Source organism: Bubalus bubalis, chromosome 3 (genome assembly GCF_019923935.1).
Source record: "Bubalus bubalis isolate 160015118507 breed Murrah chromosome 3, NDDB_SH_1, whole genome shotgun sequence".
NCBI classification, from domain to species: domain Eukaryota; kingdom Metazoa; phylum Chordata; class Mammalia; order Artiodactyla; family Bovidae; genus Bubalus; species Bubalus bubalis.
In genome coordinates, this window is record NC_059159.1 from 56,510,444 (window position 1) to 56,524,553 (window position 14,110).

Consider the following 14,110-nt stretch of genomic DNA (forward strand, 5'->3'; position numbering starts at 1 on the left):
TAGTAGAAAAAGCATTTTATTTAAATGGAAAACGCTACATTAAGATCTGTAAAAGTTATCCATATTGTCTATACAGAAAAAAATTCAGAAATCAGTATACTGAGAATTATAGTGTAAAGATCATTTCAAGTTTAAGAAATCTGCAATCAATCTACAGAATACCCCAAGACAAGGGAGACAGACAGTTAATTCATTTCATTATCACCTGTTGGGTTTTTTCAATACTGTTCACAGAAAAAAAATAACAAGCTGACATACATGTAGATAGAATATATTTAGTCTATACAATAAAAAATACAAATTAGAAAGTGAGCTAACAAAGAATGAAATCTGAATACATATTTATAAAACTGATGACATCTTAGACAACGCATACAGTATTTTTCATGTAAAAACATCTAGTTTCAGCAAAAACATAATTTAGTTGCTCTTCAGATGCATTGTAGATCTTGTAAGCTGAAGATGCAGATGTCCAAGTATCTTAAAAACCATAATAAATGTCTTTCTCAATGCATACAAAATGATAAATGCTCTCATCACAGTCTTAAGAATATTTTTGGAAGTTTGTTTTCTCTTGCTTCAGAAATACATTTAAAATGGTAAAAATCAAAAGATTTCATGGTACAATGAAGCAGTAAACAGTGCTCAATTTCCTGCTAATGATGAAAAAACCTAGATTTTACAGTACTCTGGTATATATGAAAATTTTTTTGACTTTACATTGCATATTTCTGAGTTCATTCTCTTGCATGTCTGTTGTATTTTTCTTTGTCTGATTTATAGATTTGTGCGATATCTGGTACTAAGGGGTCATCTGGATTAGGGTCACAAACAGAGAATGTATGGACAATAAAACTTTTGATACAGTCAGAGCTGGTGACCGCTGTGACCTCAGGATATCAAGACAAATACTTCCATTACTGTTTATGTTTGGATGGTAAGTGTTTGTTGTGAAAGCAGCCTTTGGTGGTTTAAAAGGATAATCAGTCGTAAAATGTACAGTGAGAAAGAAGACTCCACCTTGATATGCGCTACCAGGAGGCCCCATAATAGTTGACTGTTGGTGGAACAAGTCGTCTCGCACAGGTTCAGCCGAACAGTGAGCCGGTGGGTTGCGCTGTAGATCACTTAACTCTTTCTGAATCCGCTTCAGCCATGGGTCAGGGAGGGCGGTGGGCCTGCGGGGACGGCTGCGGGGCTCAAGAGCGCGGGGGAGGGGGGAGGGGGGAGGGGGGTGCTCGGATGCTGGCTGCTCGGCTGGCTCAGCCGGGTGGGTCCCCGCTCGCTGCTCTCTGGCTTGCTCTCTTAGTCAAGTTTCTTGATTGATTACATAGTAATTAGTTGACCGTCTCTGAGTTCCAAAGGGTAGATTCAATCTGTTGTTAAAAAGAGAAGGAAGGGAATGCAGAAACAAAGGAGCAGTCAAGAAACTATAGTGTAACAGTAGGGCAGGGTCCTAGTTCTTCTTCAAGGAATATACATTGCTTACCACCTCCAGAGGGAAGAAGAAAGCAGCAAGCTCAAGGGCTCAGCAGGTTCCCAAGTATGGTTGCTTTTGCTCCTAGGGTGGTTTTTGAGGGCCTCCTTTGGTTTCCTCTTCTGACACTAAAACGGTTAAAACATAAACTAAGACATATTAAAAATAAACTTGAATCAGCATACAATCAACCAGACAGAAAGGAACTTCAGGGGTGTACAAAATGAGAGACTTTCTTAGGGAGCAAGAATAGGAAGTTACATTAAGAAGAAAGCAAGTTGGTTATTATGTGTGTGTTAAATTTCTACAGTTGTGGCCAACTCTTTGGGACCTTATGGATCATAGCCAGCCAGGCTCCTCTGTCCATGGGATTCTCCAGGCATGAATACTGGAGTGGGTTGCCACACCCTCCCCCAGGGGATCTTCCCTACCCAGGGGGTCAAACCTGCATCTCTTATATTTCCTGCATTGGTATGCAGGTTCTTTATCACTAGCGCCACCTGGGAAGACCCATGTTGGTTATCGTAAGTTTTCTTTTCTTTAATTTTTAGGAAGATTAAGGCAATTCCTGATTGAGTAGTTTGAGGTTACATTTCTGGGAGAGCCAAACCTCTATGGAAGTCTTGGTTTGGTAAGTGGAGTTTAGCATAAGTGACTTTTGGGGCTTGTTGTCTTGTTTTTAAGAGTGGTTAGCCATAGACTCTTAAAATATTACATATTTCCCTTACATAATTGATAGTCTCTCATTATCATAAACTGTGTACAGATTCCATGTCCTCTGTAATTCCCAGGTGGCGTTAGTGATAAAGAATACATCTGCCAATGCAGGAGACATTGGCAATCCCTCCAGTATCCTTGCCTGGAGAATCCCATGGACAGAGAAGCCTGGTAGGCTACAGTCCATAGGGTTGCAAAGAGTCAGACACAACTGAAGTGACTTAGCAGGCAGAATTTTTTCACCTTTGTGAATTCCACTGCCTAGCACTGAACCTGGCACATCAAGTAGAGAACTTGCAAACTCACTCACATAACTTGCTGCCTCATTGTTGTTCCATTATTATATCTGATGAAATGGAGCACATATCATATGTATCCAAGCAGACATACATAAAAACACATATAAATACATTAGCAATACAAATAATTTTTCTGAAGACCTTCTATTTTGTTGGTTCTAAGCTCTGAGGATCTCAGTAAATAATGTGCTTTTGTGTTCCTCAGTTCAGTACAGTTCAGTCACTCAGTCGTGTCCGACTCTTTGCGACCCTATGAATTGCAACACGCAAGGCCTCCCTGTCCATCACCAACTCCCAGAGTTCACTCAAACTCACGTCCATCAAGTCAGTGATGCCATCCAGCATCTCATCCTCTGTCATCCCCTTCTCCTCCTGCCCTCAATTCCTCCCAGCATCAGAGTCTTTTCCAATGAGTCAACTCTTCACATGAGGTGGCCAAAGTATTGGAGTTTCAGCTTTAGCCTCATTCCTTCCATAGAACACCGAGGGCTGATCTCCTTTAGAATGGACTGGTTGGATCTCCTTGCAATCCAAGGGACTCTCAAGAGTCTTCTCCAACACCACAGTTCAAAAGCATCAATTCTTTGGCACTCAGCTTTCTTCACAGTCCAACTCTCACATCCATACGTGACCACAAGAAAAACCATAGCCTTGAGTAGACGGACTTTTGTTGGCAAAGTTATGTCTCTGCTTTTGAATATGCTATCTAGGTTGGTCATAACTTTCCTTCCAAGGAGTAAGCGTCTTTTAATTTCATGGCTGCAATCACCATCTGCAGTGATTTGGGAGCCCCAAAAAATAAAGTCTGACACTTTCCACTGTTTCCCCATCTATTTCCCATGAAGTGATGGGACCAGATGCCATGATCTTCGTTTTCTGAATGTTGAGCTTTTGTGTTCTTAAGCATATATATATTTATAGGCTTCCCAGGTTGTGCTAGTGGTAAAGAATCCACCTGCCAATGTGGGAGATGCAAGAGACATGGGTTTGATCCCTGCATAGGGAAGATCCTGTGGAATAGGAAATGGCAACCCACTCCAGTATTCTTGCCTGGAAAATTTAATGGGCAGAGAAGCCTGGTGGGCTACAGTCCATGAGGTTGAAAAGAGTCAGACATGACTGAGTGTGTGTGTGTGTGCACACACACACACACACACATTTCTTCCTTGTAGTTGGGGAGGAGCTTAGAAAATTAAACTTAGGGAAACGCAGACCTGCTTACATTTTATATGACTTTCCTTTTTCTCTACCACTTCTGGTTCTGGCAGTGGCTCTGCTCTTACTGTATGCATGATATAGTCACACTGGAAGGTGTACTGAGAACAGCATGGGCCAGTAGCATCAGGGGTCATGCACATGGAGATTCTCTGATCTCTTTTCTCTGGTTAAACTTCTGAGTCTGATGCTCTGCTTTGGAAACTAGATTTGAGTGGGGACTTCTCAGCATGCTGCCTCACAGTGGGAAGGAAGGATTCATAGAACTGGCTTAGAGCGTCTTGGCAAGCACCCCCACACCATGCTAGGAATGCTGGAGATGGTGAACTGTGGGGGAATGAGCGGCTGTTAAGATTGAGTATGTCTCATCAGGTCACTACTCAGCCCAAAATCTTTCAAAACTTACTGGCATTCTGGGTATAAAGTAAAAGTCCTTGCCATGTCTCTGAGGATCTCCCACAGCCTCACCGCCTCCTTCTTCAGCCACATGTGAGATGTCTTCCTCCACTCTCATTGCTCAGACCTATGGGCCTCCAGTTGTTCCTGCAACATGACTGGCTGTCCTGCTTGAGGGATTTTATGGAAATGATTCCTTCCATGTGGAATAGCTTTCTTCTTCAACCCTCATCCAGCCAACTCCAACATGTTCTGCCCAACCCCCCAAACTTGGTTAGCCCCCCCTTACTTGCCCCCTCTCACAACTCATCACCTTTTAACAGCTTGCCTGCTGTGTCTTCACTGGATCATAGCTCCTTGAAGGTGCACCCCACGTGTCTCCCTCATCCCAGGAGCTACCATGCTGTCCCCTGGCCATATGGATGCCAGACCATTGAGAAATATCTGTGAAGTGAACACACATCTCAAAGCATCTAAAGACAATTCCCTGAGCTGGCTGGGTGGTGCTTCCAGAAACATGAGAATTGAATGGGCTCTTCCTGCTTTGTCTCTTTCAGCCCAGTAGGGAAGCAGGGGTTTTGAAGGGCAGGCCCTAAATATGAAGATTCTGGGTGAGAAATCTCAGCCAGAGAGCCAGGTCAAGACTCCCACTGTGAAATACGAACATCTTCAGGAAGTGACTCTCTGCTGGAATTTCTCATTTCCAAGGTGTTCATTAATTTTAAACTGTTACACAGTATGAATAATTCTCCTGTGGGAAAAGAAATTAGCACTGACCGAAGTGCTACTTTCGTCATCAAAATTCTGAAATCCTGACTAATCTCAGCTGAATTCAGTCCAGACTGAGCCATTTCCTTAATATTAAAGTATAACCAGTAACCACACCAGCAAAGCCACCCCTTCACAAATAAAGGATCTGGTGGTCTCAAGAAAAGACCAATCAGAAACTGAGGAATCTGTAACCCCTAAAGTGATAGCTTGGGGGAAAATTTTGGCTTGAATTAAATTCAGTTCAGTTCAGTTGCTCAGTCATGTCTGACTCTTTTCGACGCCATGGAATGCAGCACGTCAGGCTTCCCTGTCCTTCACCACCTCCTGGAGGGTGCTGAAACTCATGTCCATTGAATCGATGATGCCATCCAACCACCTCATCCTCTGTCGTCCCCTTCTCCTCCTGCCTTATTAAACTTCAAAGTAGTATTTAACATAATCAAATCAAACCTCTCTGTCTAGGTAGGTTTTGCAGAGGCAAAACACCCAGAGGGGTGTGTGTTGTGTGGTCAGTCTTCTCCAGATCATTAAAGTCACTCATTAAGTACCATTTGAGTGCCTAATGCCAGCTTTACTCTTGGTTCACAGGTTCTCAGTTTCCCACGTAATCTCATATATCAATGCTGTATGGTTCTGTCTTCCTCGTATTAGCAAGCACGAATGTGAATGGGTCTTCGCTCTGCTAATTATAGCAGGCTTAGTGACTTTTTTCAACTTCTTTATCTAAAAGCTCATCATTCTCAGTATTCTCAGAGTTCTTACAGACCATCAAACACTGTTTAAAGATATAGTTTCTATGACAGCATTTCATATTGATTCTCTGCTCAAAGACTATAGTCTTAGTGCTTGGATTTGAATGACTCTATACATAAAATGTCAACTTGACCTATATTATATGAGACATTTAGATTCAATTCACCTAAAATTCTAGCTATATTACAAAGGGTGATATTTTAATTATATATCTATGAAGTATTTACCTTTTTGCATAATTCTATCCATATGACCACAGTGACTGGCAGGGATTGATACATGGTTTAGAGGGAATCATGGGATAGTTTGGGATCAACTGGAAAGAAAAGCTGTCTTTTTTTGACTCGGCATGAACCCGGGAAGATGTAGGCCTGCCTTTGGTTCTTAGAAGCCATCCTGCCACCAAAGATGGCCCAACATCAAAGAAACCTTAGAGAACAGAGCTCATTCCTAATGTCAGGTTTGAGCCCCTGTACCAAATCCCTACCTGGGACCACTGTACCCCTGGCCTTGCATGTAAGTGAGCCTGAAATTCCATCTCATGTTCCAGTCCATGACAAGACCTCAGGATTCTTCTGTGTGAGGCGGCACCCCAGCTCTGCCGGTCACCAAACGTGGCCCCTCAGGTGCTGCTAGGGGCAAAGCAGCCACGGGGACACAGACATCAATGTGGCCACTGAAGGGACTGCAGGCGGACAGTCTTCCTCCTGGAATCACTTGGTTTAGAAGAAGAGCAGTCAGGAATGATGAGCAATAATTTGAATGTGGAGTTCTTAGAACAAGCCCATATTGACTGCCAGAACTCATTTGGACAAAGATTCTAAAAGGAGAGAAACAAACAAAAATAAAAATGTATGCTTATTACTGAAGTAAAACTGTTATGATCTTTTAAATATAAAATAGCATTTTATCTGCTATATTTTTAAAAATGTGCTTGGATCACATTTGGACTTGCAAACCAAAGAGACTTAACTTGATTCATTCTCAAAGAAGGATCAAGGTAGGGAGGAGAGTGTAGACAGGACAAGTACAAGTCACTCTGTATTTATTTGGTATTCAGTACACTTCCCTTTCCTGAGAGAAAACACATGGTCTGAGATATACCATTAATGAACCCCCTGTTTCTGCCTTTTCCTGAATTTTTATGCCCATTAGTCGAGGTTTGTACTGTCACATACAGTATTTAAAAGTTTTCCCTGAGATTATTTTAAGGCTGTGCATTTTGCCACAGAATAGGTTCCCTTCTGAAGTTCAAGAGAAATGTATAAAAAGGGAAGTATTCTGGTGGTGAGAAAGGCAGATAACAGACAGAATTACTGAGAAAAAGTTATAGAGTCAACCACAACACTAATTCATATTTCCCTGACCATGAACTTTGTCCTTTCAACATCTCCAAACATTCTAGCAGGGAAATTCATTTCCTGCCTAAAAGAAAATTTATCTCAATGCTGTGTACAAAGCAGGTTGGCTCCTGCTAACCGCCAGCATTATCATAACACCTCAGTTTCTGTTAAAATGCAGAGCTAGAGTGCTGAAGAACTGATGCTTTTGAACTGTGGTGTTAGAGAAGACTCTTGAGAGTCCCTTGGACTTCAAGGAGATCCAACCAGTCCATCCTAAAGGAAATCAGTCCTGAATATTCATTGGAAGGATTGATGCTGAAACCGATACTCCAATACTTTGGTCACCTGATGTGAAGAACTGACTCATTGGAAAATACCCAAAAATGCTGGGAAAGATTGAAGGCAGGAGGAGAAGGGGACAACAGAGGATGAGATAGTTGGATGGCATCACCGACCCAATGGATGTGAGTTTGAGTAAACTCCTGGAGTTGGTGGTGGACAGAGAGGCCTGGTATGCTGCAAAGAGTCAGTTACAACTGACTCACAAAGAGTCACAAAGAGTCAGAAACAACTGAGCGACTGAACTGAACTGAGTGAGGTGTGGACAGACTTCTCCAGGGGCATATGGGAAAGAGAAAAACCTAGACATTAATGATAAGAAAACTATGTGCTTTGTCAAGCCTGTACTGTTTTGCAAAATAGTTTGAAATCAAAACAGTTAATGATCCTCCCCAAGCATGAATGGGGAGAGACTTAGTGGATTGTCATCTCAAATTAGGTAAATCAAGTCAGCAAGGCATAAGGCAAATGGACATGAGTCTTCTAGTCCTGGTGCACTGAGTCAGCTATGAAGGCAATGTAACTTCAGCAGGATCACCCTCCTGTGTTGCAATGACTCACATTTGGGAAGGTGCTTGCTAGCTGAGATCAACTTCTCTTAGGTGGTGTTGTCAGTCCTCCACTCATGACCACCCTAGAGTGTCTCAATGGAATGATTGAGGACTCCCCTTTTTAGAAATAACAGGAGAAGGTTTCCATAATCTGACCCACATTCAACAGTGGAGGAAGGCAGTGGGTCCTGGGTGGGAAGAGGGGGAAAGGAAGCCCAGAGTCAGGCAAACACACTCAAGGACAAGGTGCTGGAGAGTGTGCAGGCCTCTGAGGATGGGAAAGAGAAAGGAAGGCTGAGCATCAGTGCTTGTGGCACTTCTGAGGGCATTAGTCCATGGACACAAGGCTTGCCAATCTCACTCTTAGATCCTCCTCCAGTGCTTTAGACAGGCATTCACCACATTTTTCAAGTAGGTGGGAATTTCATTCTGCAAATGAAAAGAGACTGTCACTTCTATATCCATATACCAATTGCTCCTGATTCTCAGGATGTGGTGAAGGTGAAGGAAGATGGCTGGAGAAATATATATGACAATATGGTGCATGAGCAGATTTCTACAGGGTGTTGCTACAGATGATGACAAGAGGCAAGACGCAGGGCACAGGTAAGGCAGGCACCACTGTTGTAAAATCTTGCTGTATATTTTAGATTTGGCTAATAAAATGCTAAGCTATATTGAAACATGTATTTCTAAGACATTTTTTAAAAGGAAAATGAAAGCATGCAATGAGATTGGCTTGGACTAAGGGATGCTTCCAAAGAAATGAAAGAAAGAACTTGCTTTACCGAGTTAGAAAATGGCAAGAATCAGGACCAAAAGGCAGGATATGTCACCCTTTACTTAGTGTTCAAGACTTCCTGCAAATGTTCTATTTACCCCTCACTTCATGGCAAGTAGATGGGGAAACAGTGGAAACAGTGGCTGCCTTTTTTTTTTCTGGGCTCCAAAATCACTGCAGATGGTGACTGCAGCCATGAAATTAAAAGACGCTTACTCCTTGGAAGGAAAGTTATGACCAACCTAGACAGCATATTCAAACGCAGAGACATTACTTTGCCAACAAAGGTCTTTCTAGTCAAGGCTATGGATTTTCCAGTGGTCATGTATGGATGTGAGAGTTGGACTATAAAGAAAGCTGAGCGCAGAAGAATTGATGCTTTTGAACTGTGATGTTGGAGAAGACTCTTGAGAGTCTCTTAGACTGCAAGGAGATCCAAACAGTCAATTCTAAGGGAAATCAGTCCTGAATATTCATTGGAAGTACTGATGTTGAAGCTGAACTCCAGTACTTTGGCCACCTCATGCAAAGAGCTGACTCATTTGTAAAGACCCTGATGATGGGAAAGATTGAAGGCAGGGGGAGAAGGGGACGACAGTGGATGAAATGGTTGTATGGCATCACTGACTCAAAGGGCATGAGTTTGAGTAAACTCTGGGAGTTGGTGATGGACAGGGAGGCCTGGCATGCTTCAGTCCATGCGGTCGCAAAAAGTTGGACATGACTGAGCGACTGAACTGACTGACTGGCAAGTACTGGACACTTAGATATATCACTCATTTAATTATTTCTCTCATTAATTATGGAGAAGGCAATAGCACCTCACTCCAGTACTCTTGCCTGGAAAATCCCATGGACAGAGGAGCCTGGTGGGCTGCAGTCCATGGGGTCACAAAGAGTCAGACACAACTGAATGACTTCACTTTCACTTTTCACTTTCATGCATTGGAGAAGGAAATGGAAACCCACTCCAGTGTTCTTGCCCGGAGAATTCCAGGGACCGGGGAGCCTGGTGGTCTGACGTCTATGGGGTCGCACAGAGTCGGACACGACTGAAGCGACTTAGCAGCAGCAGTAGCAGCTCATTAATTATCTCAGTTCTAAGAAGTTGATAAAATAGACCCCAGTTGATATACGATAAGTTGGAGATTCAGAAGAGTGAGGCGACATGTCCAAGCTGGCAGATTTACACGTCAGAACTACTGTTCAGATTTTGCTGTAGCCCCATAGCCACATCCATTCAGTCCAGCAAGTGGCCACATGGACCCCTCTCAGACTCTCTTCCAGGGCTAGAACTCAAGGAAAGCAGGTCTTCAGTCCCTGAGTTTTTGCTGAGAAGAGGTGTCTCCTCAGAGATGGTCCCACTAGCTCTCCTGCCCATGTGCAGGAGGCTGGTGTGTGCAGTATAAGATGAGCCTGAAGTGAGTTTCTAAGCCTTCTGATTCACTTGGATGTTTTGATTTCACCTGGACAATGCAAGGGTAAAGAATGAACTGATCAGGTTTAAACATCCACTTACATTTTACCCAAGTTTCTGGGGATAAATTGAGTCTCCCTTGTTTCTTTACACCATGTCCAGTCTCTGACCTCAGGAAATAAGTGTCTTGCACTCTACATGCCAGCAGTCAATGTGGCCTTCACACAGGTGGCCTTGGCAGGCACCCCAACATGTGCCCTCTTTTTACCTTTGCTCCCCTTCTTGCCATTGCTCTGGATCTCCAGCCTCTGCTAGAACTGCCTCGGCCGGATCACACCTGACTTCTCTGGAAACTGTGGCTCAGAGGTACTCTGGGCCAGGAACACATGGATTTTCTGCCCTTCAATGTCCAGCTATCACTGCTGCCGCACATAGACACATTACACCACCAGTCAAAGCACAATATCAAGGCCAGCATGTCAGATGAGCAGAAGGAAAGCCCACAAGCCAGAAGCAAAGGGATATGATTCTGTTCCTCCACTTGGTATTTGTTCCCTTAAATTGTTACTTCATTTCGTACCCTGTCTACCTACCTGCCCTGCAAAACCATGGCTCCTCCCACCTGGTGTTCTCATTTGAGAACATGCATTACCCACCTGTAAATGGTTCCTTGTTGACCTAATTATGTAGGAAAACTACTCCTTTCTCCAAGAAGGCAATGAGGTCTCAGAGGATTGTTCACTTATTAGTTGTGTGATCCTGGGTAAGTTAACCAATTTGGTGGAGGCTCTGGAGAGAGACTGGAGCAGAATCACACTCAATAAAAATGAGGCCATCTCTCTCTGTTGTCCCCCAAATCACTGACATCTATGCACAGAGGATGGTCAGACATGGTTGCTTACACCTGGTGGTCATAGGAAGATGCACGAATACCCAAATATTTAGTGGACTGATATCTTCACTGGTTCTGATTCACCAAGAATAATAAAGCCATTTCATCTCATAAGGTCTCCACTGGCGGCTCCGACGGCACAGAATCTGCATGCAATGCAGAAGACCCAGGTTCAATCCCTGGCCAGGAAGATCCCTGGAGAAGGAAATGGCCACACACTCTAGTATGCTTGCCTGGAGAATTTCCTGGACAAAGGAGCCTGGCAGGCTACAGTCCATGGGGTTGCAAAGAGTTGGACATGAGTGAGTAACTAACACTTTCACGTTCATCTCCATAAACACTCACAGGACAACTATGTCTATGGTACTAATATTGAGAAGACAATTTGACTTTAAGAAACAGCAGGAATCACATCTTACTGAGCCCTTACTATGTACACATATCATGCAGCATCAAATTTGATGCTGAAACTTTCCCTGTGAATTTGCCATAAGTATTCTCATTTTATAGATGACAAAACTGAGGCTCAGAAAAGTAAACAAAGTTGCAGAAGATTCCACTGCCCAGCTGAAGTGACGGAACGTGAATCTGAACCAGATGAGGCTCCACAATCTGGTGAGACTTCCTTTCATAGCTGTAGAGTGCTCAGCTCTTTAATGTGTTCATTAGACTGTCTCACTACAGAATTTTAGGTTTCATAGGAGAAAGAATCAATGCCTAAAATAATCCAAAAACTTCACTTTAAGTGTAACACAATTACATTGCAACAGCCAAAACCACAGCCAGGGCTAGCTCAAATCTCTACAGCACACACACTGGTCTTCTCCTCCCCTAGACACTCTGCAGATAGTCCATTGTGTATATGTGTGTGACCTATACGTATATACAAAGACTGAGAAACTCATTATGGGATTGTGTGGCATTGGGAAGCCAATGGAACAAACCTTCAAGGAGTCCCAAGTGTCCACTCCTGAGAACACCCCCACTGCAGTGTTCCTGTGAGGTCAGAGAGGTGGGTTTGCTCTGGTCCAGATCACCTTCTCTGGACACAGATGTACCTGGATCCACAACTGCCTCTGCCACCAACTAGCAGTGAGACCCTGACGAGAACCTGAGCAGAGTTCTGAACATCCCTCTGCCTCAGATTCCTTCCCTGTCTGATGGGGATGATGGCTCCTATCCTGCACAGGTGTTGGCAGGATGACAGAAAGCCACATAAAATCTAAGAGATTAAGTAATGATGATTTCTTGAATTACCAACCACCTATATACAAACTAATTAGCAATCTGTGCAAATTGTGCCAGAAATAGTCCCTTATGGGGTCTCTAATCTAGCTGGACTAGGATTGATACATACATACAAAATCAGTTCAGTCGCTCAGTCATGTCTGACTCTTTGTGACTCCATGGACTGCAGCATGCCAGGCTTCCTTGTCCATCACCAACTACTGGGGCCTGCTCAGACTCATGTCTATTGAGTCAGTGATGCCATCCAACCATCTTATCCTCTGCCGTCCCCTTCTCCCATCTTCAATCTTTCCAAGCATCACGGTCTTTTCCAATGAGTCAGGTCTTTGCATCAGGTGGCCAAAGTATTGGAATTTCAGCTTCAGCATCGTCCTTCCAATGAATATTCAGGACTTATTTCCTTTAGGATTGACTGGTTTTATCTCCTTGCAGTCCAAGGGACTCGCTAGTGTCTTCTCCAACACCACAGTTCAAAAGCATCAGTTCTTCAGTTCTCAGCTTTCTTTATGGTTCAACTCTCACATCCATACATGACTACTGGAAAAACCATAGATTTGTCTATACAGACCTTTGTTGGCAAAGTAATGTCTCTGCTTTTTAATAGGCTGATTGGTCATAGCTTTTTTCCAAAGAGCAAGCACCTTTTAATTTCATGGCTGCAGTCACCATCTGCAGTGATTTTGGAGGCTAAGAAAATAAAGTCTGTCACTGTTTCCACTGTTTCCCCATCTATTTGTCATGAAGTGATGGGACCAGATGCCATGATCTTAGCTTTTTGAATGTTGACTTTTAGGCTAGCTTTTTCACTCTTCTCTTTCACTTTCATCAAGAGGCTGTTTAGCTCCTCTTCACTTTCTGCCGTAAGAGTGGCATCATCTGCCTATCTGAGGTTATTGATATTTCTCCAGCAATCTTGATTCCAGTTTGTGCTTCATTCAGCTTGGCATTTTGCATGATGTAATCTGCACATGAATTAAATAAGCAGGGTGACAATATGCAGCCCTGACATCCTTCTTTACCAATTTGGAACCAGTCTCTTGTTCCACATCCGGTTCTAACTGTTGCTGCTTGACCTGCATACAGATTTCTCAGGAGGCAGGTCAGGTGGTCTGGTATTCCCATCTCTTTCAGAATTTTCCACAGTTTGTTGTGATCCACACAGTCAAAGCCACTGGCGTAGTCAATAAAGCAGAAGTTGACATTTTTCTGGGACTCTCCTGCTTTTTCGATGATCCAATGGATGTTGCCTATCTGATCTCTGATTCCTCTGACTTTTCTAAATTCTGCTTGAACATCAGTATGTTCTTTGTTCATGTACAGTTGAAACCTAGCTTGTAGAATTTTGAACATTACTTTGCTAGTGTGTGAGATGAGTGCAGTTGTGTGGTTTGAACATTCTTTGGTATTGCCTTTCTTTGGGATTGGAATGAAAACTGAAATTTTCTGGTCCTGTGGCCACTGTTGAGTTTTCCAAATTTTCTGGCATATTGAGTTTAGCACTTTCACAGCATCATCTTTTAGGATTTGAAATAGCTCAACGGGAATTCCATCACATCCACTAGCTTTGCTCATAATGATGCTTCCTAAGGTCCACTTGACTTCACATTCCAGGATGTCTGGGTTTAGGTGAGTGATCACACCTCGTGGTTATCTGGGTCATTAAGAACTTTTTGTATAGTTCTTCTGTATATTCTTGGCACCTCTTCCTAGTATCTTCTGCTTCTGTTAGGTCCATACCATTTCTGCCTTTATTGTGCCTACATTTGTATGAAATTGCATGAAGAGATCTGTAGTCCTTCCCTTTTTATTGTTTTCCTCTGTTTCTTTGCACTGATTACTGAGGAAGGCTTTCTTATCTCTCCTTGCTGTTCTTTGGAACTCTGCATTCAGATGGGTATACACACAAAATAC

At 43.1% G+C, this 14,110-nt stretch overlaps 1 pseudogene; it reads right to left on the minus strand.

The window, feature by feature from the left end:
* Nucleotides 1-716: 716 nt before the first annotated feature.
* LOC102413817 overlaps nt 717-14,110 on the minus strand; it is a 101,342-nt pseudogene continuing 87,948 nt past the window's right edge.